The sequence below is a fragment of the Mesocricetus auratus genome, unplaced genomic scaffold (assembly GCF_017639785.1).
Source record: "Mesocricetus auratus isolate SY011 unplaced genomic scaffold, BCM_Maur_2.0 Super-Scaffold_100691, whole genome shotgun sequence".
In the NCBI taxonomy this organism is placed as follows: Eukaryota; Metazoa; Chordata; class Mammalia; order Rodentia; family Cricetidae; genus Mesocricetus; species Mesocricetus auratus.
In genome coordinates this window covers 56,642,700-56,667,274 of record NW_024429267.1, presented here as the reverse complement: position 1 = coordinate 56,667,274, position 24,575 = coordinate 56,642,700, and the positions used below count along the sequence as shown (strand labels likewise).

The window sequence follows — 24,575 nt, the reverse complement described above, 5'->3', positions numbered from 1 at the left end:
TGACCTTGATTTTTTCTTTTCTTTTTGGGAGAGGGCTTCATTGTGCAGTAGCCTTGGCTGACTTGGAACTCACTCCGTAGACCAGGCTGACCCAGATGCTCTCATCTCTGCCTCCTGAGTGCTGGGATTAAAGGCGTGTCTGTTTTACCTGGATTTTGAAAAGGAGTTTTCTTCCGAGTGTAAGGGAAGAGTGAGCTGGCCAAGTGCCAGGAACACTTGCTGCTCTGATTGGGGTTCAGTTCCCAGCCCCTACATGACATGACATGACAGCTCACAATCATCTAGTTCCAGGGGTTCCAATCCTCTCTCCTGGCTTCCCACGGGGACCAGGAACACACAGGTTCACAACATACATTCAGGCAAAACACCCATAGTCATAAAATAGGGTAAAATCAAATCAAATAGGAGGAAGTGGGGTTGAGGTGCAACTCTGGGGGTAGAGTGTTTGCCTAGCTCGCACACAGCCCTGGATTTGATCCCAGCCCTGCATAAACCAGACTTTGGGGCCCACATCTGTAATCTCATTACCTGGGGAGGTGAAGACGGATACATTTGGGGTTATCTTCAGCTCCGTGGGTGTTCAAGGTCAGCTTGAAGAAGGGATTCGAAGACTTCTTAGCTCTTACAAAGCCTACTACACCCTACCAAGTGGCAGACCCGTCACATGCATGTAACCTGTCACTCTCTAGAGTGGGTCACATTAATGACAGCGTAGGCAACAAACGTCATGTCCAGCAGACGACACTAGCACAAAGCTGACTTTTGCGCTACTTTACATTCTCAGTGTTCTAGCTTTAGGTGTGGGACACAGCTCCAGGTTTAAACCTCCAGGCTCTGCCCGGAAGGGCGGCGCTGCATGGTCTAGAGCGGACCGCCTTCCCGCAGTGAGTCCATCTTCGAACCTCTGCCCGTGGGGCCCTGTCACCTACAACTTGCAATGCTAATTCCTGTTTCTGAATACAGGGAAACCTCAGTATTGGACTTTTATTACTGGATTACCCATAATGACAAGTCAGGAAGCAGGGGTCAGCCCACGTGAAATCTTCGCTCTGGAGCAGATCTCAGCACGGCTGACTTCACTCACAGCTCTCTGTAGCGTCTCCTGGCCGCTCTTCCCCGGTAGAGGGATCACTATGCCAACCACCCGCAAAGTGAAATCGCCTGTATGCCGACAGATGCAGGGCTTCCCCAAGGGAGGTGGGAATGACGGCTCATGGATGATGCGGTAATTATTAGAAAGTCTCCATGGAAGCGAGGGTCTGGCAGGATGTCTGCTTAAGGGAAGCCAGGCAGCGGTGACATAAGGGGTGCTTGGAAGGGGGGGGTCCTGGAGAAGCCCTTGATCATTTTGCAGAATTCGCCTTCTTTAAAATTCTTTTTTTTTTTCTTTTTTCCTTTTTGGTTTTTCGAGACAGGGTTTCTCTGTATTGTTTTGGAGGCTGTCGGTCCAGCCTGGCCTCGAACTCACAGAGATCCACCTGCCTCTGCCTCCCGAGTGCTGGGATTAAAGGCGTGCGCCACCACCACCCGGCCTTCTTTAAAATTCTTTAAGAGCTGTGGGTAGCTGGGGGGCAATGCTCAGGATGGTTGCCAGGACCCACGTGGCAGCTCACAGCCATCTGTAACTCCAGTTCCAGGGGAGCCAACTCCCTCCCGCTCCTATATGCTAGGAACATATATACACACATAAGATACTCATACACATGAAATAAAAATGAACCTTAAAAACATCTTGCTGCGGAGGTCAAATGAGAAGCAATGTGTGCCATAGTTAGCTATCTTTTAAAATCATATTTCATTTTTAATTATGTGCACGTGTGTGTGCCTGTGTGTGGGTATGTGCACAGGAATGCAGGTGCCCGTATAGGCTGCAAGGGGCCATCGGATCCCTGAGAGCTGGAGTTACAGGTGGTGTGTCACCTGACATGGGCTTTGGGCACCAAACTCCAATGTTCCACAGGAGCAGGGTGGCCTTTTAACTGTTGCACCGTCTCTCGGGTCTATAGTTAGCCATGCCACATTTACTTGTTTTCTTCTGAGGAAAAAAAAAGTGAGCCCCAAACAAGTCTTGATTTATCTTTCTGTCCTCAAATGTAATTATAATAAAAATACGGTTAAATGTTTAGTAAATCAAGGATCATAAGTTTCAGTTTTTAAAGATTAAGCCTTTATCCACCCCGTCATTCTCACGGCTTGTCACAAAATGTCGCTTTCCCACGAAGCAGATTTGCTTTAAGTGAGCTTTCCCCCAGGACCTATTTTATCACGAAACAGACTCCCTCTAAGTCTTAAATCTTCTCCACAGGGCTTCCAGGGCCCACGAGGGTGGGGGGGGGTGCCTGCATGTGGTGTGTTCAGTGGAGCACAGCCTGGAGGGGGTGACATATCCTTTCCCTCTTCTCCCTGTGAAACAAGAGGGACCTGCGCCCCAGGGCTTGCTGAGTCCACACTGGGGCCACAGCTCGGGTGACAGGGAAGGAGGAACTTGCAGGAAGTCTTCAGGGTGACACAGCCAAAGGCTAACTGTGGACAGGACAAAGAGAAAAGCAGGAAAGGTACCCCGCCCATCCCTGAGTACCAAGAGAAAAGGACCAGGTTAGATTCCAGGCCCAACCGGGAGACGGGATGTTTGGTGAATTACCTGCCCAGTCTGTGCGTTCATTCCCTAAAGGGAACAGAGCAACCATGCCACTCCCAGGAGGATGCTGTAAGGTCTGAGATTTGACTGGGTGTTGGGGGGGGGGGGAGGAGACCTCCGCCATAATCCAGCCTCAGCACCATCACGTCCTCATAGAGAAGACATGACTTGGGGCCGCACTGCAAAATACCGCCTCTTAAGATAGGAAGCAAGTTCCCAGAGAACAGACTTGCGACTAATCTGCCTAGAGTAAATCACCAAGTCACTGGGGCGTAGACTTGGACAATAGAGGGTAGATTGTGAAAGACAGGTTACCAGAGGACACCGGATGACCCGCCCCTCCCACTGACCTCTGCCCCTGCCAGCGTCCTTGCAGCTGCAATCACCCCCATTCCCTCCCCTCCTCACTCCCCCTGTATAAATCCCTTTGGGATGAAATAAAGTTGTCGGCTTGATCAGAATCCTGTCTTGTCATCCTTCCTCGTATCTCTTGTCCCCCATCTTTCTCCCAGGAGTCCCCAGTCCCCTGTGGGTTGGAGCAACTGGGGACTGCAGTGTATGCCTGCAATCCCAGCACTTGGGAAGTAGAGGTAGGAGGATCAGGAGGATCAGGAGTCCAAAGTCATCTCAGCTATGTAGTGAGTCCAGTCTGGGGTACATGAGACCCTGTCTCAACACACCACACACACACACACACACACACACACACACACACACACACACACACACACACACACAATCGCCCTCCCCCAAAAGGTGTAAGGGACCAGGGAGGTGACTCGGGTGTAAAGGTGTCTTGCACCATGACTGATGACCTAAGTTAGATTTCTGGGACCCACAGGGTAGAAGGAAAGAATCAGTTCCTGGAAGTCGTCCTGTGATCTCCACACGTGTGGTGTGTTATGCATGACCACATACACACACACACACACACACACACACACACTACCTACCCTGACACACACAAATAAATGAGTCAGTATAATAACATGTTTTAAAGGACTAAAGTTGGACTGGTGAAGGTGGTATTTGCCTCCAAATCTGATGGCCTGAGTTTGAACCCCAGCACTACACGGTTGAAGAAGAGAACCAACTCCTACAAGTGGTCCTCTGACCTCCACAGGTACACATGTGCACGCACACACATATACACAGGCACACACTAAACAAATGCAGTAAAAAAGGACTGAGACTAAAGGTAAAAAACACTGCAGCAGGGTACGGTTGGCAACCATGAGTGTAATTCTGCTATTTGAAAGGAATCGGGTTATCAGGTTGTAGCTGGGCATGTAGCGGAGTGGTGCAGACCACGTGTTTACTATGAGTGAGGTTTTGAGTTTAATCTCTGGTGGGGGCTGGGGGCTGGGGGTTAGAGGGAGGGGATTATGAGGGAGTGTACGCATACAAAAACTGCAAAAATAAGGTACCAGATGTATCTTCAGCTCTTTTTGTGATCCATGCAGACACAAGGTGTGAGGTGTAAAGTAGAAGCTCTGGGAGGAGGGAGGAGGGAGGAGACGGAGAGGGAGGAGGGAGGAGACGGAGAGGGAGGAGAGAGGAGACGGGGAGGGATGAGCCTGATCTCTCAGGTCTGGACCCCCAGCTCCTTCTCTATGAACACCCCAGAGCTCATCTTCCCTGTATACACCTGGGCCCAAGGCCTGCCTCTGGCTAGTTCATCCCTCCCAGCACCCACTTAGAGGACTCAGTATTTCGTATTTGCTATCTTCTTGGGGTCACACTGAGCCCTTCACTCCACCGCATCCCAACAGGCTTCATGTGGTCAGCAAATCATAGCAGATAGCGCACAGGTCGGTGAACTACAACAGGGAACCCTAGACCCCAGGTGTCCTCCACTCCAGTGCTTAGGTAGGAGAGAGAACACTTGCCTTACTCTAAGTTATTGTTGGCTCCCTAGAAAGTGCTCTTCCAAAATGCAGGCCCATGGTTTTGAAGGAGCCCTGCCAGCACCAGGCCCCCTCCGGGCAGCAGCGCTCCTTGGCACTCCCCCGGGGGTGCCTCTGAGATCATCTCGGTAAAACTTTAATGCCTGGAAGTCAATTAGGGCGGAGCACTTCTGTAATCAAGAGGAGAGGCTTTTATTGGAAAGGTGCAAACTGCAGAGGGAGGAGGCAGCTCTGGAGGCTCTGGAGCTAATGGCTGGGGCTGGGAGAAGGTTTTTTGACAGAGTTGGGGTGAATCTGCCAGGGCAACGCAGGCGGGGAGCAGAAGGGGGCCTCACAACCATCCTGAATGCGTCTGCACCTTCGCTTTCCTGCAATTTCCCAACAGTTTCGTCCAGTAGAAGCCACCCCCTAACTCTTCCTTTGGAGAGGAGGGGGAGAGGTTGAGAAGTTAAACTCGGAAGCAGAGTTCAGCCCCTGGTATACCCACGTACAGACGTCAGCCCCGGACGGAGAGGATGGGTGAGGAGGGCTTCCCCTTAAGTCTGTTTTCTCTGAGCATGATCCTTCCCAAGCAACACCCGTCATCACCCGCTAAAGGGATCCCAGGACGGCATGAGGAGGTCCCACATTACTGTCACTGTGTCACAAATCACCCCGAACTCACGATCGTTGAGGAACTACACTTGCAGACTCAGGGGCGTTGGTCAGAGGCTCAAGGGGAGCTGGGGTGGGGATGGTTGAACTCCCCCTCCCCTTCTCCTGGGAGCTGCATCTGGGAAGATGCATAGGCGAGGGGCTGCAAATGAAAGGCCAGCTGGCAGGTTGCTGGAAGCAGCTCATGCCAGGGGATGTCAGCTGCATCTTCAGCTGCAGTCTCTGGTGCACCAAGATGCGGCCTCAGTAGCCTGACAGCCTCTTTCCTTCAGGTGGGCATCCTGAGGGGACCAGTCACAGCTCAGGGGGAGGGACACCGGCCTCCATCTCTCAATGGTGCTGAAGAACACACAGGCGAGTTTTTTTGGGGGGGGATTAGTGGGGTGGGAGGGAACACGGTCTCCTGTATCCTTAGGCTGCGCTGGAACTCAGTGTGCAGCCAAGGATGACGCTGCATTTGATGATGAACCTCCTTCCTCTACCTACTTAGAGCCTGATTCGTGCCACCACACACAGTGGGACTGCAGGCACGTGCCACCACACACAGTGGGACTGCAGGCACGTGCCACCACACACAGTGTGCATGGTGTTGGACTTGAACCCGTGGTGGCTTTGTACTCTCCAGGCAAGAACTCTATCAACCATGCTGCATCCCAGTCCTCAATGATGTTTTTATTAAAACTGCTATATCATCACACACACACACACACACACACACACACACACACACACACACACACACGGAATTATTACAATAGGGGTCAGTAAAAGTTGTAATCCCCCATTGGCTTTGCCACTGACTCCCTGTGTGTCCCTGGGCAGATCACTTAGTCCATCCAAACCTGTCTTTTCTCTTTTTATAAAATCACAGATGCCATAAAGATAGATGATTTAATTGCCTCTCACCACTTACCAGCGGTCTCTAGAATAGGTCACTCCATACAGAATTGTGCTGAGGGTGGGTGGGGGGGGACTCCTGAGGTTCAGGCTGGACATGTATTTGAGACAGTGGAGGGGGTGATGGGGGGAGGACTTTAAAGACGGGGGTGGGGTGGGGTGCAGTAAGAGACAGAGGGAAGAGGTGTTTATGAAGACTGCCCCAAACCAGAAGACAGTAGGACCTTCAGGGAAGCCGATATGAGCTGCTAGATGCCACTGTCGTCAGACAGCAGGAGGGTGGGGTTGACTAGAGGTGTAGATGAGGCCTCAGGCTGTCTATGCACCCGGCCCAGGAGGAGGGAAGACAGGCAGGAGTAGGGCTCGGGAGTGAGCCAGGGACTGAACGGAGAGAGAAAACCAAGCTCTTTTCCTTCACAGACCTGTGTGGTTCCGGCCAGGGCTGGAGGGGGACATGCCTGGAACTAATGATGAGTGTTAACTTGTGTGAGGGCAGTCACAGGCAGGCAGGGCTAGGGTGCATGTATGTGTGTGTGTGCATGCATGCCTGTGGGTATGTTGGGGATCACAGGGCACACACTTAGAAGGGACCTGTGTTGGCTTAACACTGTGCTCTTATCATTTTGAAATTCTTAATTGCATATGAAAAAGGAGTCTTGAATTACTGCTTGCACACACGGAGCGTAGCTGGCGGGACAGTCTGTCACCTTCAGGCTTACTCCCAGGGCTCAGCTGGAAATTTGCTACCCAGTCCCTTCACGGAAATGGAATGGAAAGGCTGGGTTGTGTTCCGTGGGCTTGGGCTGCAGGCAGAGACAGGGTGGGGTGGGAGTTATTCCGACACCTGTGGAGCCAAATGTGTGTGAACAAGATTCCTCATTAAGGAGAGGAGTGTCCCTGGGAGACCAGGGCAGACAGGCAGCTCTCCGCAGCACGCTGCTCTCCAGGCAAACAGGTCCTGACTCCTTGGAGGGATCACAGTTGAGGGAGGAGGAATCTAATCATGGAGTGGTCGGTCTACAAGGGAGCACCATGAAAAGGACCAGCTGGACAGGAGCGAGATTGCCCTGAGATCCCTCCCTGCTGTAGGAATGGAGTGTCCTAGCTGCCTCCTCTCACAGATCACGCGGGCTCCTGCTGAGAGACCTGTGTGAGTCCTTAGCTAGAGGACCTCCAGGTGCAGGATTTCCCACCTGGGGGAGCCAGTTTACATCGAGAGGGAATTGGTGATCACACATCCAGCCCCCAACCCCCTTCCTTCCCTGCCGCTTGCCTGGATGCAGGCTTGGGCTGTCAAGCCTCAGTCATCCTCAGAAAGAGATCCCCACTTCTGCAGCAGGGGCCCTCACTTACTCTCCTCACAGGCCCTGCCATGCTGTTGTCTGTCTGTCTGTCTGTCTGTCTGCCTGTTTGTCTGTCGTATTAATAGCTCTCCCAATAAATTCCACAGCCTCAACGGACGTCCCTCTTGAGTCCATCCAGGACATCTTATCCCCCTCCCCCGGTGTGTGAGTTGCGGAAGGTGACCCACGTGGACGCCTTCCCAAAGCAGTGGAATGAGAAAAGCTCTAGAGACGCCATCAGCAGGGCTTTACTTTAGCTGGTTCTCTTGGGAGGAAATCGACGAACTGATCAGTCCCATCGCCGAAGATCGGGTTAGAACAGACCATGTGGGAAAGCACAGAGCTGAGTCCGATGGTGTGGAATTTCTCCCCAAGTGACTGACTTCCTGTAGAGCATGCAACATTGGCTAGCTCAGGCAGAAAGGGCTTTGTCTTCTCCTCATGGAACGGCAAAACTGTCATCAGGGCTAAAGGTTTAAGACCGGAAAACTGACAGTCATAAACAACCAGAAGAAATCTTTACTCTGCCCCTCACAAGGCAGGGGCAACTTTTAACTTCAGATGAGGGGTACCAGGTGCGGTGGTGCAGTCTGTAATCCCTTACTTGGGGAGGTGGAGGTCGGAGGATTAAGTTCAAGGTCATTCTGCCTAGCTACACAGCAAGCAGCAGTGCAACCTGGGCTTTCTAAGACCCTATCTACAAACAAACAAACAGCGAACATTTAGGAGAGGAAACGGAGGGATTGAGAGGTTACAGAAGTTGTTTCTATGAGGGCCAAGTGGCTGACACAGTTTGGGAGGGCAGGCTGCAGAGGCCCAGTGTCTCCTGCAACTGCATTCCACAAGGCATGCGTCAAACATCCTTCCTCGCTCCCCAGGGCCCTGCTTCCTCTCAGTCCTCGGCTGGGGCATTCCAAGGCCCAGTTCCTTTGCCTGAGGTTTGACATCAGTCATCTGACCACTTCGGGAAAGGTGGAATTAAACAAAGAGAGAGAATGCCAACTCACTCCGGTGGAGGAGAAATCACCAAGATCCTCTGACGTAGGGGCCACGAAGCCACACGCTCACAGGTATCATAAATGAAATAAGCCGCACAATTGAGTGGCAGGCTCCGTGGCCTGTGGGCCCATCTGGAGCAATTCACTCTGTTTGGGTCTGTTCCAGAGCTGGCATGTCTCACCTGTGTCCAACACGTTAGATTATTCTCATGTTCCAAGAGAAGCAATTTTTTGTTGTTGTTATTCTTTCTCTCTCTCTCTCTCTCTCTCTCTCTCTCTCTCTCTCTCTCTCTCTCTCTCTCTTTCTTTCTTTCTTTCTTTCTCTCTCTCTCTCTCTCTCTCTCTCTCTCTCTCTGTCTCTCTCTCTCTTTCTTTTCTGAGATAGGGTTTCTCTGTATTGTTTTGGAGATTGTCCTGGCACTCACTCTGTAGACCAGGCTGGCCTCGAACTCACAGAGATCTGCCTGCCTCTGCCTCCCGAGTGCTGGGGTTCAAGGCGTGCGCCCCCACTGTGAGGAGAGAAGCCAGTATTATTTTTTCTTTCTTCCTTTCTATGAGATTATCATGACAACTAATTGAGGTAACTCACTGATGGTGCTTGGAGTGGGGGGGGCTTGTAGGTAGCACACGCAGGAACCCCCCAGTTCCATCCCCAGCACTGTATAAGCTGGCAAGGTCGAAGGTCATCTTTGGTTCAGAGACAGAGGGGGGGAAAGAAATAGGGTGCTTGGAGTGTGTGTGGCACGTGGGGCATCTGACGGTCAAGGCTCCTGACCCTGGTGTAGGCACTTCCTCCTTGGAGGTTTTCTTCAGGGCTTATCCTGTTCCTCAGCTGTCCCCTCACTGCTGGCTGGCAGCACACGTTTGAGCTGACCCCATGCTGCCTCCCTACTGAGCCGCTCATCACTTGTGTTGATTCCCTGCCTCCAGAGATGAAATTTCCTTCCTGAAATAAACAAAACCTCTCTTCAAGCCCGCTTCAACGAACAGGCTGCGGGGTGCTTTCACCTGGGTCCCTGGGCACGCGGAGGATCTGCAGCAGCTCCCAGCCCACCCTCTCAGCGCCCGCAGGGCCGTATCATACAAGCCCAGACTTTTTCATTTCAGTCAGGGGTTCACTTACTGTCTGCTCAGGGCCCATTAAACCATTAAGAAAAACATGGTGACTTCTCCAGCCAGGAAGACTTGTGTGCACTTTGTTGGAGAAGAAGCCAAGTTTCCTGGCTCTGTGCAAACAAATGCCCTTCACACCCATTGAAAGTTCCAGGAATTCTGTGGCGTGGGGCGGTTCAGGTGTGGGGATGCAGGGCAGCTGCCACCTCATCCGCAACACTAAGCCTTTGGGCCCTCCCGGCGTCAAACAGGGCTCAGAATGGCTTCTCTCCCTCTCTCTGTCTGTCTCTGTCTCTGTCTCTCTGTCTGTCTCTGTCTGTCTCTGTCTCTCTGTCTGTCTCTGTCTCTGTCTCTCTCGTCTGTCTCTGTCTCTCTTTGTCTCTCTGTCTGTCTCTGTCTCTGTCTCTCTGTCTCTGTTTGTCTCTCTATCTGTCTCTCTGTCTCTGTTTCTGTCTCTCTGTTCCCCCCCCTCTGTGCATGCACACATGTGCAGACAGGGGAGTATTCACCCATGTCTCCGTGTGGACGCAGAGGAGTCATTATTGCTCTCCACCTTATATTTTGAAGCAGTCTCTCACTAGCCTGGATCTCACTGGTTCAGCTAGACTATATGGCCAGTGAACCCTGGGGGTGTGTCTGTCTCCCTCCTTCCTGGGTTTTTACCTGGGTCTTGGGGAATCGAACCCAGTTCCTCATGCTTGCACAGAAGGTGCTTCACTGACTGAGCACCACCTTAGCCCAGAAAGTCGGTTAAGCAGACAACTGATATTGAGAAGCAGAGTGAGGAGAGTTAGGGAGAGTTAGTCAATGCAGCCACACTGGGAAGAGGCACAGAGAGACCCAGGGACCCCTCAAGTCCACCTTGGGGTCCTGATGTGAGGTTCAGGGTTAGATACCAGGCAAGAGGTTGCATAGCTAAACAGTCCCGGCCCCACTCATCACCACTGGGTTCCAGTCTGTCTTCCAAAGTTGTCAAAACTGTGTGATGTGACATCTCCTCCTAGGGGACAGGCTCCTCCTTCTCTTGGGGACAGGCTCCTCCTCCTCCTGGGGACAGGCTCCTCCTCCTTCTGGGGATAGGCTCCTCCTCCTGGAGAACAGGCTCCTCCTCCTGGGCCCCTCCTTCTCCTGAGGGACAGGCTCCTCCTCCTCCTGGGGATAGGCTCCTCCTCCTGGGGGACAGGCCCCTCCTTCTCCTGAGGGACAGGCTCCTCCTCTGCCTGGCAGGAGGCTCCAGCCTTCTCCTCCCAGCATGGGATTCCAGGAGAAATTTCAATTTGTTTCAATAGTCTGATGGCCAAAAGGAGGGGCACAGTGTCCCTTTAGACTACCTGCTCCTGCCAGGATGGCTACAGCACTGGCCCGCTGCGCTGGCCACTGTGGCTGCCACTCAGCCTTCCCCAGGCCACAGAGCTAAGGTCACATGGGAGCCAGTTTCAAGCCTCTCCCAGCTCCCTGAGTGACTTCTTGGAAATGTAATTACAGGTCAAAGGGGGGCAGTTACTTTCAGAATTTGCCCCCGGGTCAGGAAGTGACATTCCTGAAGAAAATCACAGCAGCCGATGAGAGGCCCCCCAGAGGAGGCCAGTAAGCACACGGTGGCTCACATCAGGACTTCCTGAATTAGGAAGACAAGAGAGAAAACCAAGAACCGAGTCAGATGACGGTGGCCTTGGAAACTGAGCTCCTGGCAAAGGGTGCCGGCCACTGCTGCGTCTTCCCGAAGGAGGCTTAGGAAAAGCAGAATTGTTCGGCCACCACTGAGAGGGTGAGGTGCTGCATCCGGGCATCATTCACTGCTATCCGGATTTTAGGTTTCAGACATTTGGTTTAAAGTGTGTCTGATGCTGGAGAGGCAGCTCAGTGGATAAAATGCTTGCTGTGCAATCCCGGGGACCCGCGTTTGTCTCCCCAGAACTCGAGGAAAGCTGGGTATGGCAGCACATGCCTGTAACCCCAGACCTGGGACGGCTAAGACAGGAGGATTCTGGGGCTCAGTGGCCTGCCCTCTGGGTCTTCCTGGTGAGCTTCATGTTCCGAGAGAGACCCTGTCTCAAAAACAATAAGGTGGAGAAGAGAAAGGGGACAGACATTCTGACAACAACCTCTGTGCTCAGCACAGGCCCATGTCAGCAAGTGAATCCCCTCCTCCCAACATGTGTGCACACAGATACACACACAGGTGCACACACACAAATACATGCACATACATGCACACACAAACACATGCATGCACACAAATACACACATACACACATATGCACATGTACACACATGCACACACATGCACATATGCATACATACACACATGTGGGCACATGCACACAATGCACAAATGCACGCACGTGCACACATGTGCACACATATGCATGCACACACATGTGTATGCATGCACACACATTCACACATGTACACACCTGCACACATACACACACACACACACACACACCTATGACCATCTGATAATCTGTTTTGATCCAGCTTCCATCTCTCAGAAAGCAAAGCTCTGATTATTCCTTTGAGACCTCGATAAGTTTAACTGTCCTGATTGGAGTGAAGACACTCTTTAAAAAAAAAGACTTATTTATGTTAAAAAGATTTGTGTTATTTTATAGTTATATGTATATATGCCTGTGTGTGGATGTGTGCCTGTGAAAGCAGTGTCCAAGGAGGCCAGAAGAGGAGGTAGAATCCCTTGGAGCTGGAGTTACAGGGTCTGTGAACCACGAGACCCAGGGCTCAGAAAGAGCAGTGCACCCCTGGCGACTGTGCCATCTCTCCAGCCCTCTGGGGTAAAGGTGGAGAGATGTGTGCCCCTCCCTTTGGCTGTCAGACTCCACAGACAATGGGCATTAGGAATTGGAATTCACAAGAACTCTCATGCTCGTAGAGGAAAAAGCTGAAGCCTCGGACCAGCCAGAGAGAGGGCTGTCTCTCTCGTCCGACAACTTGTTGGACTGCCTTGCAGGTCAGACCAGGGCTGAGAGTGATGATGGAGGGACTGCATTTTAGGACTGTGCAAACGGCTTGCTCTCTGTTAAAACCTGCACTCCAGGAGTGAAGCAGAGACCCACTGTTGGTCGTTGCTGCTGTTCTGCTTTACTCTTTGTATGTGTGTGCATGTTTGCACGTGTGGGGGTACATGTATGTGTGTGTGTGCTCATATGTGTGAGGGTACATTAATGAATGTATGTGTATACATGTTTGCATGTGTGAGGGCACATGTATGCGTGTGCATGCTCACATGTGTGAGGGCGCACATAGAAATGTATATATAGGATGAGAAGGTAGTGTCTGGAGAAAGCCAAATTGCTTGACCCACGGGCAGGAAGAATTAAAGGCCTTGGGTTCATGTGGACAGACAGGATGTGTGGGGTAGGAACAAGGCAGCGAGCTGCCATATTGGGCCACAGATGTCTGGTGTTTCTATAATGAAAAAGTTCATGTCATTTCTCCAAACATTTGTGAAGCCTAACACATGTAAAATGTCTTCAGGGGCCAGAGAGATGACTCAGTGGTCGAGAGGGCTTGCTATTGTACCCAAGGACCCAAGTTCAGTCCTAGTACCCAAGGGCTCAGATGCCTTCTTCTGGCTTACACACGCGCGCGCGCACACACACACTCAATGTAAGCAAATCTTTAAAATAAAACATGACTTGCAGGACATTGTGGGGGTGAACCCCAAGGAACAGCCATTCCCACATTTCTATTTTCTTCTATTTTAATTGTACTTTATGACAAGTGGATAACTGGATTTTTATTTAACATTATTTATTTGTTTCGTGGGACTGAGGTTCAAACTCAGGACTCTGTGTGCCCTAGATAAGCCCTTTACCACTGAGCTGCAACTACAATTTAAGGATTTAAATTCTGAGTAAAATTTAATACTGCCATTTGTAATTGGGTTCTTCAATTATTTACCCTTACATACTTTCTGCTCTTTTTTTTTTTTTTTTTGGTTTTACGAGACAGGGTTTCTCTGTATTGTTTTGGAGGCTGTCGGACCAGCCCGGCCTCGAACTCACAGAGATCCGCCTGCCTCTGCCTCCCAAGTGCTGGGATTAAAGGCGTGCGCCACCACCGCCCGTCTTACTTTCTGCTCTTTTATTACATGGTGCTTGTTTCTGGAAACACTACTGATGGGGGAAGTCCTGTGTATATGTCAATAAAACACTGTTGGCCAATAGGGAAGCAAGATAAGTGGGACTAGGAGTAGAGGAGGATTCTGGGAAAGAGAGACACAGGCAGACACAATGTAGCCTGCCAGAGGAGGAAAAGGTCCTGACCCTTTTCTCCGGTAAAAGAAATACTTAGATTAACAATTATGGGTTAAATACTTAAGTCAGAGCTAACCAGTAAGAAACAAGCAAACGGCTGGGCGTTGGTGGCGCACGCCTTTAATCCCAGCACTTGGGAGGCAGAGGCAGGTGGATCTCTGTGAGTTCGAGGCCAGCCTGGTCTACAAAGTGAGTTCCAGGGCAGCCTCCAAAGCCACAGAGAAACCTTGTCTCAAAAAACCAAAAAAAAAAAAAAAAAAAAAAAAAAAAGAAACAAGCAAACGGCCAACAGCATCATAATTAATACAGCATCCTGTGTGTTATTTGGGGACTGTAAATGTGGCAGGGTGCAGGCAGATGGCGGGGAAGGCTACACTCTACACCCTGCCACAGACAAGCTCAGAGGTGTGTGTGTTTCCCACATGATTCCAAATGCCACCAAGTTGACCATGGAGATGCGTATAAACTGCACAGACATGCTTGTGAGGCTAATTACCATGCTTGCAGCTTCCAGTTTGGAAACTTTGTGACCACTAAACAACTTCCCACCCTCCCCTCTGCCAACCGTCTGCCAATCACCATCATCATACTACTTTCTACCTAGAGACAGTCTCTGTCTCTCCCCTCCCCTCCCTCTTATTCCCTCCTCTCTCTCTCTCTCTCTCTCTCTCTCTCTCTCTCTCTCTCTCTCTCTCTCTCATAGGGCAGAAGAACTTGCTATGTAGCTGAGGCTGGCCTTGAACTTATGATTGGGTTACAGAGATGCACCATCTTACCTGCTTGTTAAGTAACAGTGTTTTTTCTTTTTTAAAGATTTTATTTATTTGTGTTTGTTTGTGTGTCTCTGTGTGAGTGTATATAAGTGTGTGTGAGTACATGCACCTGTACATACACTCAGAGGCCAGAAGGGGGCGCTGAGTATTCTCCTCTAGAAATCTTTGTCTATTCCTTAGAGTCAGCTCTCACCTTGGACCTGGAACTCAGGTTTTCTTGGCTAGACTGGAAGGCAGCAAGCCTAGGTAATTTTCTCATCTCTGTCCCCTCTCCTGTCTGGAGCTACAGGTTTCAATAACACGCCCGCCTCACTATGGGAGGACTGCAGCGCAAACTCACCTAACCACTGAGTCCGTTTTGTGACGGACTTATGGCTCATTCACTTTGCAGAATGCCCAACAAACCCCACATCTAACATTTTTTTCTTCTTCTTCTTATGATTTCCCTCTCAACACGCTTGGAAAAAGCTATGCAATCTCTGTCTGTTTCTTTAGCAACTCATTTTAGAGTGCTGCAGTCGGGCAGTGTGTTAATCTTCCCGCGTAATTAGACGATGCAGGGGTTCCAGAACACTCCAAGGCCATTAACCTCTTGCAGCTAACATGTTTTTTTTTTTTTTCCGTCATCCTGTATTGTGCTTCTGCCAGCTTCCTTGAGCCTCACATCAGATAATATTGTGGCTGTCGGCCGTGTGCGTTTGGCTACCTCCTTGCGGACATGTTTCTCCTTCTCATCCTCGTTCCTCAGGCTTATGCCATGTAGGACAATTTTTCTCCCACTTGAAGTATTTGTTTGAGTATTCTCTTTAGTGGGGGACCTATCAGTGTCTCAACTTTTCTTAGTTCTTGACTGAAATTGTCTGTATCTTGCCGTTGTTCTTGAAGGATGGGTTTCGGGCTGACAGTCTTGGATGCCTCCCCCTTCTCTCAGCACATTAGACATTTTATCCCGTTGTTTTATGATTCTGCTGTTGCTACTGAGGCAGTCATCAATTTGGCTGCCACTCACTGGGACATGATCTGTCTTTTCTCCCGGAGACTTTCAGACTTTGCTGTTGAAGTCTTGAGATTTCACGCTCATGTGCGTTACTAATTTCTCTTTTTATATTAAAAACAACCTTATTTTACACGCCAATCCCAGTTCCCTCTCCCTCCTGTCCTCCCACCATCCCCCCACCCACAATCCACTCTTCAGAGAGGGTGAGAGACCTCCCTTGGGGAATCATCTAAGTCTGTCACATCATTTGGGGCAGGAACAAGGCCCTCCCCCCTGTATCTAGGATGAGCAAGGTAACCCTCCAAAGGGAATGGGCTCCAGAAAGCCAGCTGTTAGTAATTTCTTAAACTGTTGGCTTTGTTTTGGGTTCACTGAGCTTCTTAGAGTTGTAAGGCAGCGTTTTTCTGGGATGTTATCGAGTGTCCTCGGCGGCTACCACAACACTTTCAATACTGCATTTTCTTGTGTTGTCCCTTTTTTCTCCTCCATGCTCCTTAACTGTTATTAAAATTTTACATCAGGGCCTGGAGAGATGGATCAGCGGCTAACGGTGTGAACTGCCCAGAGTTTGGCTCCCAGCATCCACATCTGCTAGACCACCACTGCTTGTAACTCCAGCTACCCAGGATCCAGTGACTTTTGGCTTCCATGGGTGCACTCATCACTTGTTGGAGCACAGGCACACACATACACACACACACACACACACACACACACACTCTCTAGAGAGAGAGAATAATAAAAACACACCCCCCACTCTAGAGAGAGAGAGAATAATAAAAGCACATCTTTAAATTTCTTTTTATCATTTTGTATTTCTGTGTGGTAGTTTCATTTAATCTTCTTCTGTCAACCTTCCAGATTACTAATTTTCTCTTCATACGTGTCCAATATGGTATTTAATTTGCATGTGTGTGTGTATCTTGGTTTCACTTCCCGCTACTATGAGAAAATACCCCAACAAAAGTAACTTAAGGAACAAAGGGTGTTTTTGGCCCTCAGCTCTGGTAGACAGTCCATTTGAAAGACCCCGAATTCATAGAAATAAAATATAAGCTTAAACAGGAAGGGCTAGAGTTCACTAGAGAACTCAGGAAGTGAACAAAGGGCCTCATTCCAGGAACTGGCCAAACCACAGAATGGAATGTATGGTTTAGCAACCTTAATTGCAGAAGGGCTGTAAACCCACAAAAGGCCAATTCCGGGCTGCTGACCACCTGTGAAGAACTGACCAGGGTGTCAGAGATGGGCAAACAAGATTTGTGGGAAACAAGGAGATGATAACACCATTTACTTAGGGAGAGATGATTAACTCATACCAAGGTCTGAGGAATTTACAACGTGTAGGTCAGGAAGATATCTACTTCTCCTGGCCAGTAGTCACGTACCCCCCCCCATCACAAGATAGGGACCCCTCCCAAAGGCTTGTGGTTTTTGTCTTTAAAAGCTGATTGTAACTGAACCTTGGGGCCAATCGGTCTGAAAGCTGACCGAGAGGCCCATCTGCAGATGCCTAATTAAAACCTCTTGCGTGTTGCATCAATTGGCGCGTGGACTCTTGATTCTTGGGGCGACGAATCCAGCTTGGGGGCCCCTCCTGAATTTGGGGAACCCCAGCACATTGTTGAGAGGAAGTGACACTGGCACGGAACTCTGTAAGACCATCCTTTACAGCCCTTTGTATTTTATTTTTTGTTTTAAAAATTTCTATCTACAATTATAATAATTATCAAGAAAGGACCTACGTTGTTCCTCAAGCCTCCCAGAGGCCCCTGGATGTTTGCTTATCTCCCATCCCTGGTGAGGCCCTTGCTGCTACCCTTGATGCACTGGGGTCCTTTAAGCATTTGACTCTAGAGCGTCCTGGGACTTCTGCCTCCCTTCTCATGTGTAACCGTCTGAAAGGAAGCACCTGGTGCCCAGGGCTTAGCAGAGATGTGCCAGGTGAAAACTGCTACCAATGCTGAAGGCGCGTGCGTGAGTGCGTGCGTGCGTGCGTGTGTGTGTGTGTGTGTGTGTGTGTGTGTGTGTGATGAGTTCTCCAGACCCAAGACAAATGATGAATAGGTGTTTATTAGGGAAGCACTTACACAGATAATAGTAAATAACCACCGTGGTCTTCCTTTTCCAGAAGATGCAGTCTCAATAGCGCTTGCGGCAGCTCCTCTCTCTTTAAGGGGTCACACCTGCACCTGAAACCACGCCCAAGGGTGTGGCCAATGCCACAAGTTCATTGTTAAGGCAAGATGCACCACATGCGGCTGCACAACATGCTCTTCCAGGCAGAGACGCTGGTTCTGGTGTCAACTTGACATGGTGTGCCTGGGAAGGAGGGCTCGGCGAGAAACTGTCCGGATCAGAATGGTCTTCGGATGTTGGACCTGTCTGTGCAAGTTGCTTGCTAGTTGACCCAGCCCATCACGGGCAGCACCATTTCCTGGGTAGGGGGTTCTGAACTGCGAGAGAGCGGAGGAAGTGAGGAGCATGCAAGCGGTTGTGTGCTCTTGACTGTGGCTGCCGCGTAGCCACGCCCATGGACCCTCCCCTGTGCGCTCAATAAACCCTTCCTCCTTGAGTTGCTTTTGCTGGGTTATTTTAGCATATCAATAGGAAATGAAACCAAGAGACAGAGGCTCCTGCTTCTTTTATATGTTGCTCTTTAAAAATCACCGCCGTTTTCAAAGTGTTTTACATTTTCACCTGTTATTGTTTTATTCATTGTGTTAGTTGTTTTGATTTCAGGAATTATCCAAGGTGCCTAATTCTCCATCTTGATGGAAATATTATTCTAGACTCTTTGAGCACCATGGCGTTTAAATATAAAATTATTCTCTTATGCACCTTTCTTTGTTAGCATTTTGGTTTTCCACACACACGCACACACACGCACACATCATACACTTCTGGTGTTGGTGTTGACTTCTGATTTACAAGGAGAAGCTGTGAACCCCTAATTAACAAGCTTGCGAGAAAGCTTTTTATCCTGAAATAAAAGCTTTACTCCAAGGATTATGGTTAATGGAGATGTTTTAATGTTTTCTGGTGACAAAACTGAAGGTTAGGAGTAGTCTTTAGACATAAGACTAAATACGAAATGTAAGTGAAAATTCAGGCCTTTAACCTTACACTTCGCCGAATCTCGGAACCCTCCTTGTCTACTTCAGCAATCACAGAGCTGCCTCTCCACCATGTTTGTTAAATATCTTGCAGACGTGCGGGTCTCAACATTTTGATGTTGACTCCGGGACAGTGTCACTCAGACTCTTTAAGTGTTGTCAAGTAAACATTGCGTACGGGATTTTTTTTTCTGTCACACAGCTCTGCGTTCCCGAATTTCTCTCTTTGCTGATGATGCTATCCGGTACCCTTCTCCCACCCACCACAGGGTTATTAATAAAATCCACGACTGGAGGGTTATTCTCAGAAATCCCTCCTTTCTCCCTTCTCTCCCCCCTTCCTTGTTTTCTTTGTTAGTGTACAACTGAAGAACGTTAACTGGGGGCTGGAGAGAGGGCTCAGCAATGAAGAACGCACACGGCTCCTGCAGGAGAGTCCGAGTTCAGTTCCCAGCAGATCACAGTCATCCAAAATTCCAGCTCCCGGGGATCTGACACGCCCTCTTCTGGCCTCTGTGTGTACTGCATCCTCATGCAAACACCCACACGCAGGTATGTACTTTTTTTTTTAAATAAGATGTGTGGAGAGACGGCTCAGTGGTTAAGGATGCCTACTGCTCTTACGGGGTATCGGAGTTTGGTTCCCAGAACCCACATTAGGCAGACGGAACCCACGTGTGACGTTAGCTCCAACAAATCTGAAGCCTTAGATTTCAGAGGCACCTGCACTCAAGCCCAGAAACCTACTTACCCCTACATAATTAAAAAATAAATAAAAACAGCATTAACTGCATGCACATCATGTGTGTGGGTGTAAATGTGTGCACGGGCGTACATGTACAAGTGTGCATATGCGTGTGGAAGACAGACGTCCACTGTCCAACAAACCACTATCTGGTTTTGTGCGTGTATGTGTCTGTATGAGTGTGTGCACAGATGTGCATTCCAATTTGCCTGCTTGTGTACGTATGTGGAGGCCGCAGGAGGGCCTTTGAGGCAGGGTCTCTCTCTCTCTCTGAACCTTTGGCTTGTGCTTCCTTGGTTAGACTGGAAGTCAGCAAGTGACGCCGTGGTCTCTGTCTCGGAGTTGGTGTCACAGGATGCAGGGGACACACCTGGGAGCTGGTGTCACAGGATGTCCAGGGCACCTGGCTTGTTATGTGGCTGTTAGGACCCGAACTCTGTGGATGTCGTATCACTGGATGCTTCAAGTCCCTGCCACCCCGACGTCTCCTGCACTGATGGGGTGAACGTGGCACTGTTAGCAAGAGCTGTGTACTGCAGACCCATCTCCCCAGCACCGAATCTCTCCAGCACCGAATCTCTCCAGCACCGAATCTCCCCAGCACCGAATCTCCCCAGCACCGAATCTCCCCAGCACCGAATCTCCCCAGCACCGAATCTCTCCAGCACCGAATCTCTCCAGCACCGACTGTGTCACCTGCTGTTTCAAATCCCACCCAAAGGTGGCCAGTGAGCCCGTGCCACCTGCCTCTGGGAGCCCGGGGTACGAGCACGCTACCACGCCCCGTTTCTGATGTGGGCTCCGAGGACCGCTCTCAGGCGTTCGCCTTGCATGTGGAGCATTTTACCAACTGAGCAGCTGTCTCCCTAGCCCAGCACTTAGCTTTCTTTAGGTGAGACCAATGGAGTGGGGCCCAGGCAGGGAACGGAGGGCGCTCAGAGCCAAGAGCACCACCACACGGCTCCCATCCTCTGTTCTTCGAGTTACTGTGACTGTCAATGGCTCCAGCTTCGCAGGGGACCAGAGTGCAGGTAGATGGGGCGTGGCCCCCGCTGAGGCTGGGAGTGAGCCCCGCCCCCGCCCCCCCCCCATAGCCGTGCTGCCCGGTGGCTGTGTGGTCCTGGAGAAGCCGCAGCCAGTGTGGACTGGAGGCTTTCCGTGGTCTCACCTCCCACCCCGCAGAGGCAGGCCCAGCTCTGAGGCTTTTTCCCAAAGCTTTTCCTTCCCTCCAATTAACTGTTTGTAACAGCAAAGAGCGAAACCAAGGGGTTTAAGTAATAATCTATCGTATTCAGTACGCCATTAACAGCCATCCAGCTTTCCTTTGCCCTTTCAAATGAGCTTTTGTACTGATGCACAGCTCTTTGGTGTATTCCATAAGCTTTTAGCCTCCTTCCCTCCCTCCCTTCCTCCCTCCCTTCTTCCCTCCCTTCCCCCCCCTCTTTCTTTCCTTTTGCTCCTCCCCACTCCCGCCTTCTTTGGGTTTTAAGGCACAGGCATTTTTTCTGGAAGCAGCCGAGCCATCTTCTGTCTAATACCTTCTGTCCCATTCAATATAAAACAGTGCTGATTTTGTTTTAGACAGGGCCTCACGCAGCTCAGCTGGCCTCACACTCATGCATTAGAGGGTGACCTTAAACTTCCGAGCCTCCCGGCCTCCACCTCCCGAGTGCTTGGATTACAGGCGTATTCCACCGTGCCTGGTTTTATGCAGCACTGGGGATTGAATCCGGGGCTTTGCTCACGCTAGGCAAACGCTCTGCCAAGAGAGCCATGTCCCTAGGCTCTGTATGTTGACTTAGTCTGGACCCCAGGGTGGGTGTTGGGAGATGTGGGGAGAAGATACGGTCTTTGTCCTGGACCAGATTTTAGACTCACCAGGTCATTTATGACATAGACAGACGGGGCGTGGCGTGTCCATGATGAGCGGTACGCTTGTAGCCCGACAGAAGTCAGACGTGGGAAGAGGTGTTTTGAACCAGTGAGAAAAGTTAGTGTGGACATGGGGAGGGGGTGAGGGAGAGGGTGGCCCGGGTGGGTGTTTGGCAGAGTCTCTGGTGTGGACTTCTGGCCCAGGGCAGACGAGAAGAGGACCCATCTTACAAAGGAAATGGAGTGCCCATGAGGGTTAGCACTGACTGACAATTTCTCAGCATCTGAAATCACTCAGGAGAAAGTCTCCAGCCACACCTCTGGGGGGCTATCTAGATTTAGGTCAGCCTCAGAGAATACCTGCGATCAAATCAATTGCAAGTGGGAAGACCCGCCCACCTGGAGCGGTACCATTCCCTATCCTATCAAATCAATTGCAAGTGGGAAGACCCGCCCACCTGGAGGGGTACCATTCCCTATCCTATCAAATCAATTGCAAGTGGGAAGACCCGCCCACCTGGAGCGGTACCATTCCCTATCCTATCAAATCAATTGCAAGTGGGAAGGCCCGCCCACCTGGAGCGGTACCATTCCCTATCCTGCGTTGTGCAAACGGGTAAAGGAACAGAGCATGGGGCATTCACCTTCTGTTTTCCTCATTGCGGATGTCAGGGGACAGCCGCTCCTAGCTCCTGCTGCCCTGAGCGCCCTCCACCATGGCAGACAAAGCCTTTCTGCCTCCAGTTCTCTTGTCAGAATCATCACCACAGCTATGAGCAAAAGGAAACAAGGCAGCTGGTGACCCATTCAAGTCTCGGGTCTCCTGGGTCTTTATTTCCAGTCTGCTCTGTTGGGCTATGTGTGTGGATGAGGGACCCGCACCAGATGCAGCGTTCCAGACTTGTGGCTGGGGCTGTGTCTTTGTGCCTTGGAGGCTTTGAAACCCTGATTACTCCATAGGGCCCAGGTTGTAGCCTTTCCCATGACCCTCCGACTTCTCAGAAGTCACCACCATCCTGGGAGTCACGGGGAGAAGGCTCGTCGGCCTTCCAAGGAGCCAGTGCACTCACAGGCTGTATTGCTTAGTGCAGAGATCACAAAGACAGCCTTTCCAAGACGGCAGGCTGCAGTGGGTGGGGCGGGGTGTGGGGGCACAGGAGGAGGGGGAGACACCGTGGTCTCGTTCAGCAAGTACCTACAAACATGCGATCCCGTGCTCACTTCCAGGCCTGAGTAAGTGATACCTATAGGCCAGGCCTTGAATGGGAAATTAACTAAAATTTCTATTTTGTTTGAGACAAGGTCTCAGGTAGCCTAGATGAGCCTCGAACTCACCGTTGTAGCTCAGGCTGGCCTTGAATCGCCCTTTCTGTTCCCACGTTTCAAGTGCTAGGGTTACAGACACGTGCCGCCATGCTTGGCTACAGAATCTCTTGCATCCCTAAACTGAATCTAAAGTGACAACACATTAAATAAAGCAAGCTTGCGGCTAATTCCAGCTGCAGTGAGCTGAGGGTATGCGTGCATGCTCGGTTGTGAGCCCAGCCCCTTTTTAACGGTGGAACTCTCTAGCCTGAGGGTGCATTTCTTTATGACAGCTTCTTTCGAGAGAGCATTCTATTTGTTTGAAAGAAACAGATAACCCGGTGGGGATAAAGAGCTCAGGGCTCTGTGCCTGTGGGAAAACAGAGATCGGATAGCAATGCTCCTTTATGTTTGTGTGTGCGCGCACGCATGTGCGGTGTCTACAGAAGCCAGAGCTGGAGTTACAGGCAGTTGCAGTTGTGAGCTACCTGACTTGGGGGCTGGGAACTGAACTCCAATCCTGGGTAAGAGTATGCAGTGCCTTCAACTGCCGAGCCATCTCTCTAGCCCCGTTTTTTGTTGTTGTTAATACTGTTTTCCGTTTGTTTAGTTTTGAGGTAGGGTCTCCTGTCTCCTGTGTGAGCCTCCTGGATCTGTCTTCTGTGCTGGGATTAGAGGTGTGAGCCACCACACTCAGTTGGAGAGGCACGGCTTCAACACGAGTGAAGGCAGACCCGACGCCCGGGTTTCGTCCCTGGAACTCATGTAGAGGTGCACGTGTTCTCCTGGAACCTCCAGCCCAGCTCTAGTTCTCATTCTCCAAATGCAGCCCTCTCAGAGAACCACGGAAAAAGCCCAGTTCTGCACTCTCGGTGCTGGGGCGGCTCCTCCCCCAAGGCTGCTGGCTGCTCAAGACCCGGCCTATCCTGATGGGACGCAAACCCAGCTTTTGGAGGACACTTTGTCTCCCCACCTTGCATCTACAGGGTACTTAAACCTCCTCCCCCAGAGCGGTCATGTGACCTCTCTTATGTCCCCTCTCCCCACTTCATCTCTGGGGGCCGAAGAGTCACCTGGAGTGCTTTGCCCAATAAACCTGGTCTTTTACTTTTTAATTCGGCTTGATCTGGCTTGCTGCATCAATGGAGAAATCTACTATGGGGTGTGGAGACTTTTCAGGAAAGAGAGCCGACTCCGCAAAGTTACCACACTGTAGAAAGTGCACGTACATATGTTACACATACACGTATACATACACACACAGAGCACAGTGATAAACTTTGAAGATTGTAAAATGTTCTGCCCAAGTCCGGTGCGTGGTAGCTTAATTGGCAGGGTGCTCGCCTGGTGAGCATGGAGTCCTGGGCTGGACTCCTAGTGCCACGCACTCTGAGCATGGCGGTGCACACCTGCAGTCCCAGCAGTTCAAGGCTATCCTCAGCAGTTCCAGGCTATCCTCAGCAGTTCCAGGCTATCCTCAGCAGTTCCAGGCTATCCTCAGCAGTTCCAGGCTATCCTCAGCAGTTCTAGGCTATCCTCAGCAGTTCCAGGCTATCCTCAGCAGTTCCAGGCTATCCTCAGCAGTTCTAGGCTATCCTCAGCAGTTCTAGGCTATCCTCAGCAGTTCTAGGCTATCCTCAGCAGTTCCAGGCTATCCTCAGCAGTTCTAGGCTATCCTCAGCAGTTCCAGGCTATCCTCAGCAGTTCCAGGCTATCCTCAGCAGTTCCAGGCTATCCTCAGCAGTTCTAGGCTATCCTCAGCAGTTCAAGGCTATCCTCAGCAATTCAAGGCTATCCTCAGGTGCATACCAAGCTGAAGGCCAGCCTGGGCCACATGAGGCCTTGTCTTAAAAATAAGTTGTGCTGGGGGCGTTGACGGACTCATGCTTCACTGCCGAAATGGAGTGGTGGGAGACAACGGAAGAACTGGGGGTCCAGCG

At 50.6% G+C, this 24,575-nt stretch overlaps 2 long non-coding RNA genes across 4 annotated transcripts in view; one reads left to right on the top strand and one right to left on the bottom strand.

The window, feature by feature from the left end:
* LOC121137498 overlaps positions 1–23,750 on the top strand; it is a 40,975-nt gene extending 17,225 nt beyond the window's left edge. For 2 of the 3 annotated variants that reach the window (XR_005874749.1, XR_005874747.1), the window contains exons 3-5: positions 19,072–19,265; positions 19,760–20,489; positions 23,246–23,750. This is a non-coding gene — a long non-coding RNA (uncharacterized LOC121137498). Of the gene's footprint in view, positions 1–8,335; positions 8,510–19,071; positions 19,266–19,759; positions 20,490–23,245 lie in introns of those variants that run through there. The other variant, XR_005874748.1, reaches the window with a different exon arrangement.
* LOC121137497 lies at positions 17,653–21,419 on the bottom strand. The gene is made up of 3 exons (XR_005874746.1): positions 20,997–21,419; positions 19,829–19,951; positions 17,653–18,053 (listed from the first exon to the last, which is right to left on the bottom strand). It is a non-coding gene; the product is annotated as an uncharacterized LOC121137497 (long non-coding RNA).
* Positions 23,751–24,575: the final 825 nt, after the last annotated feature.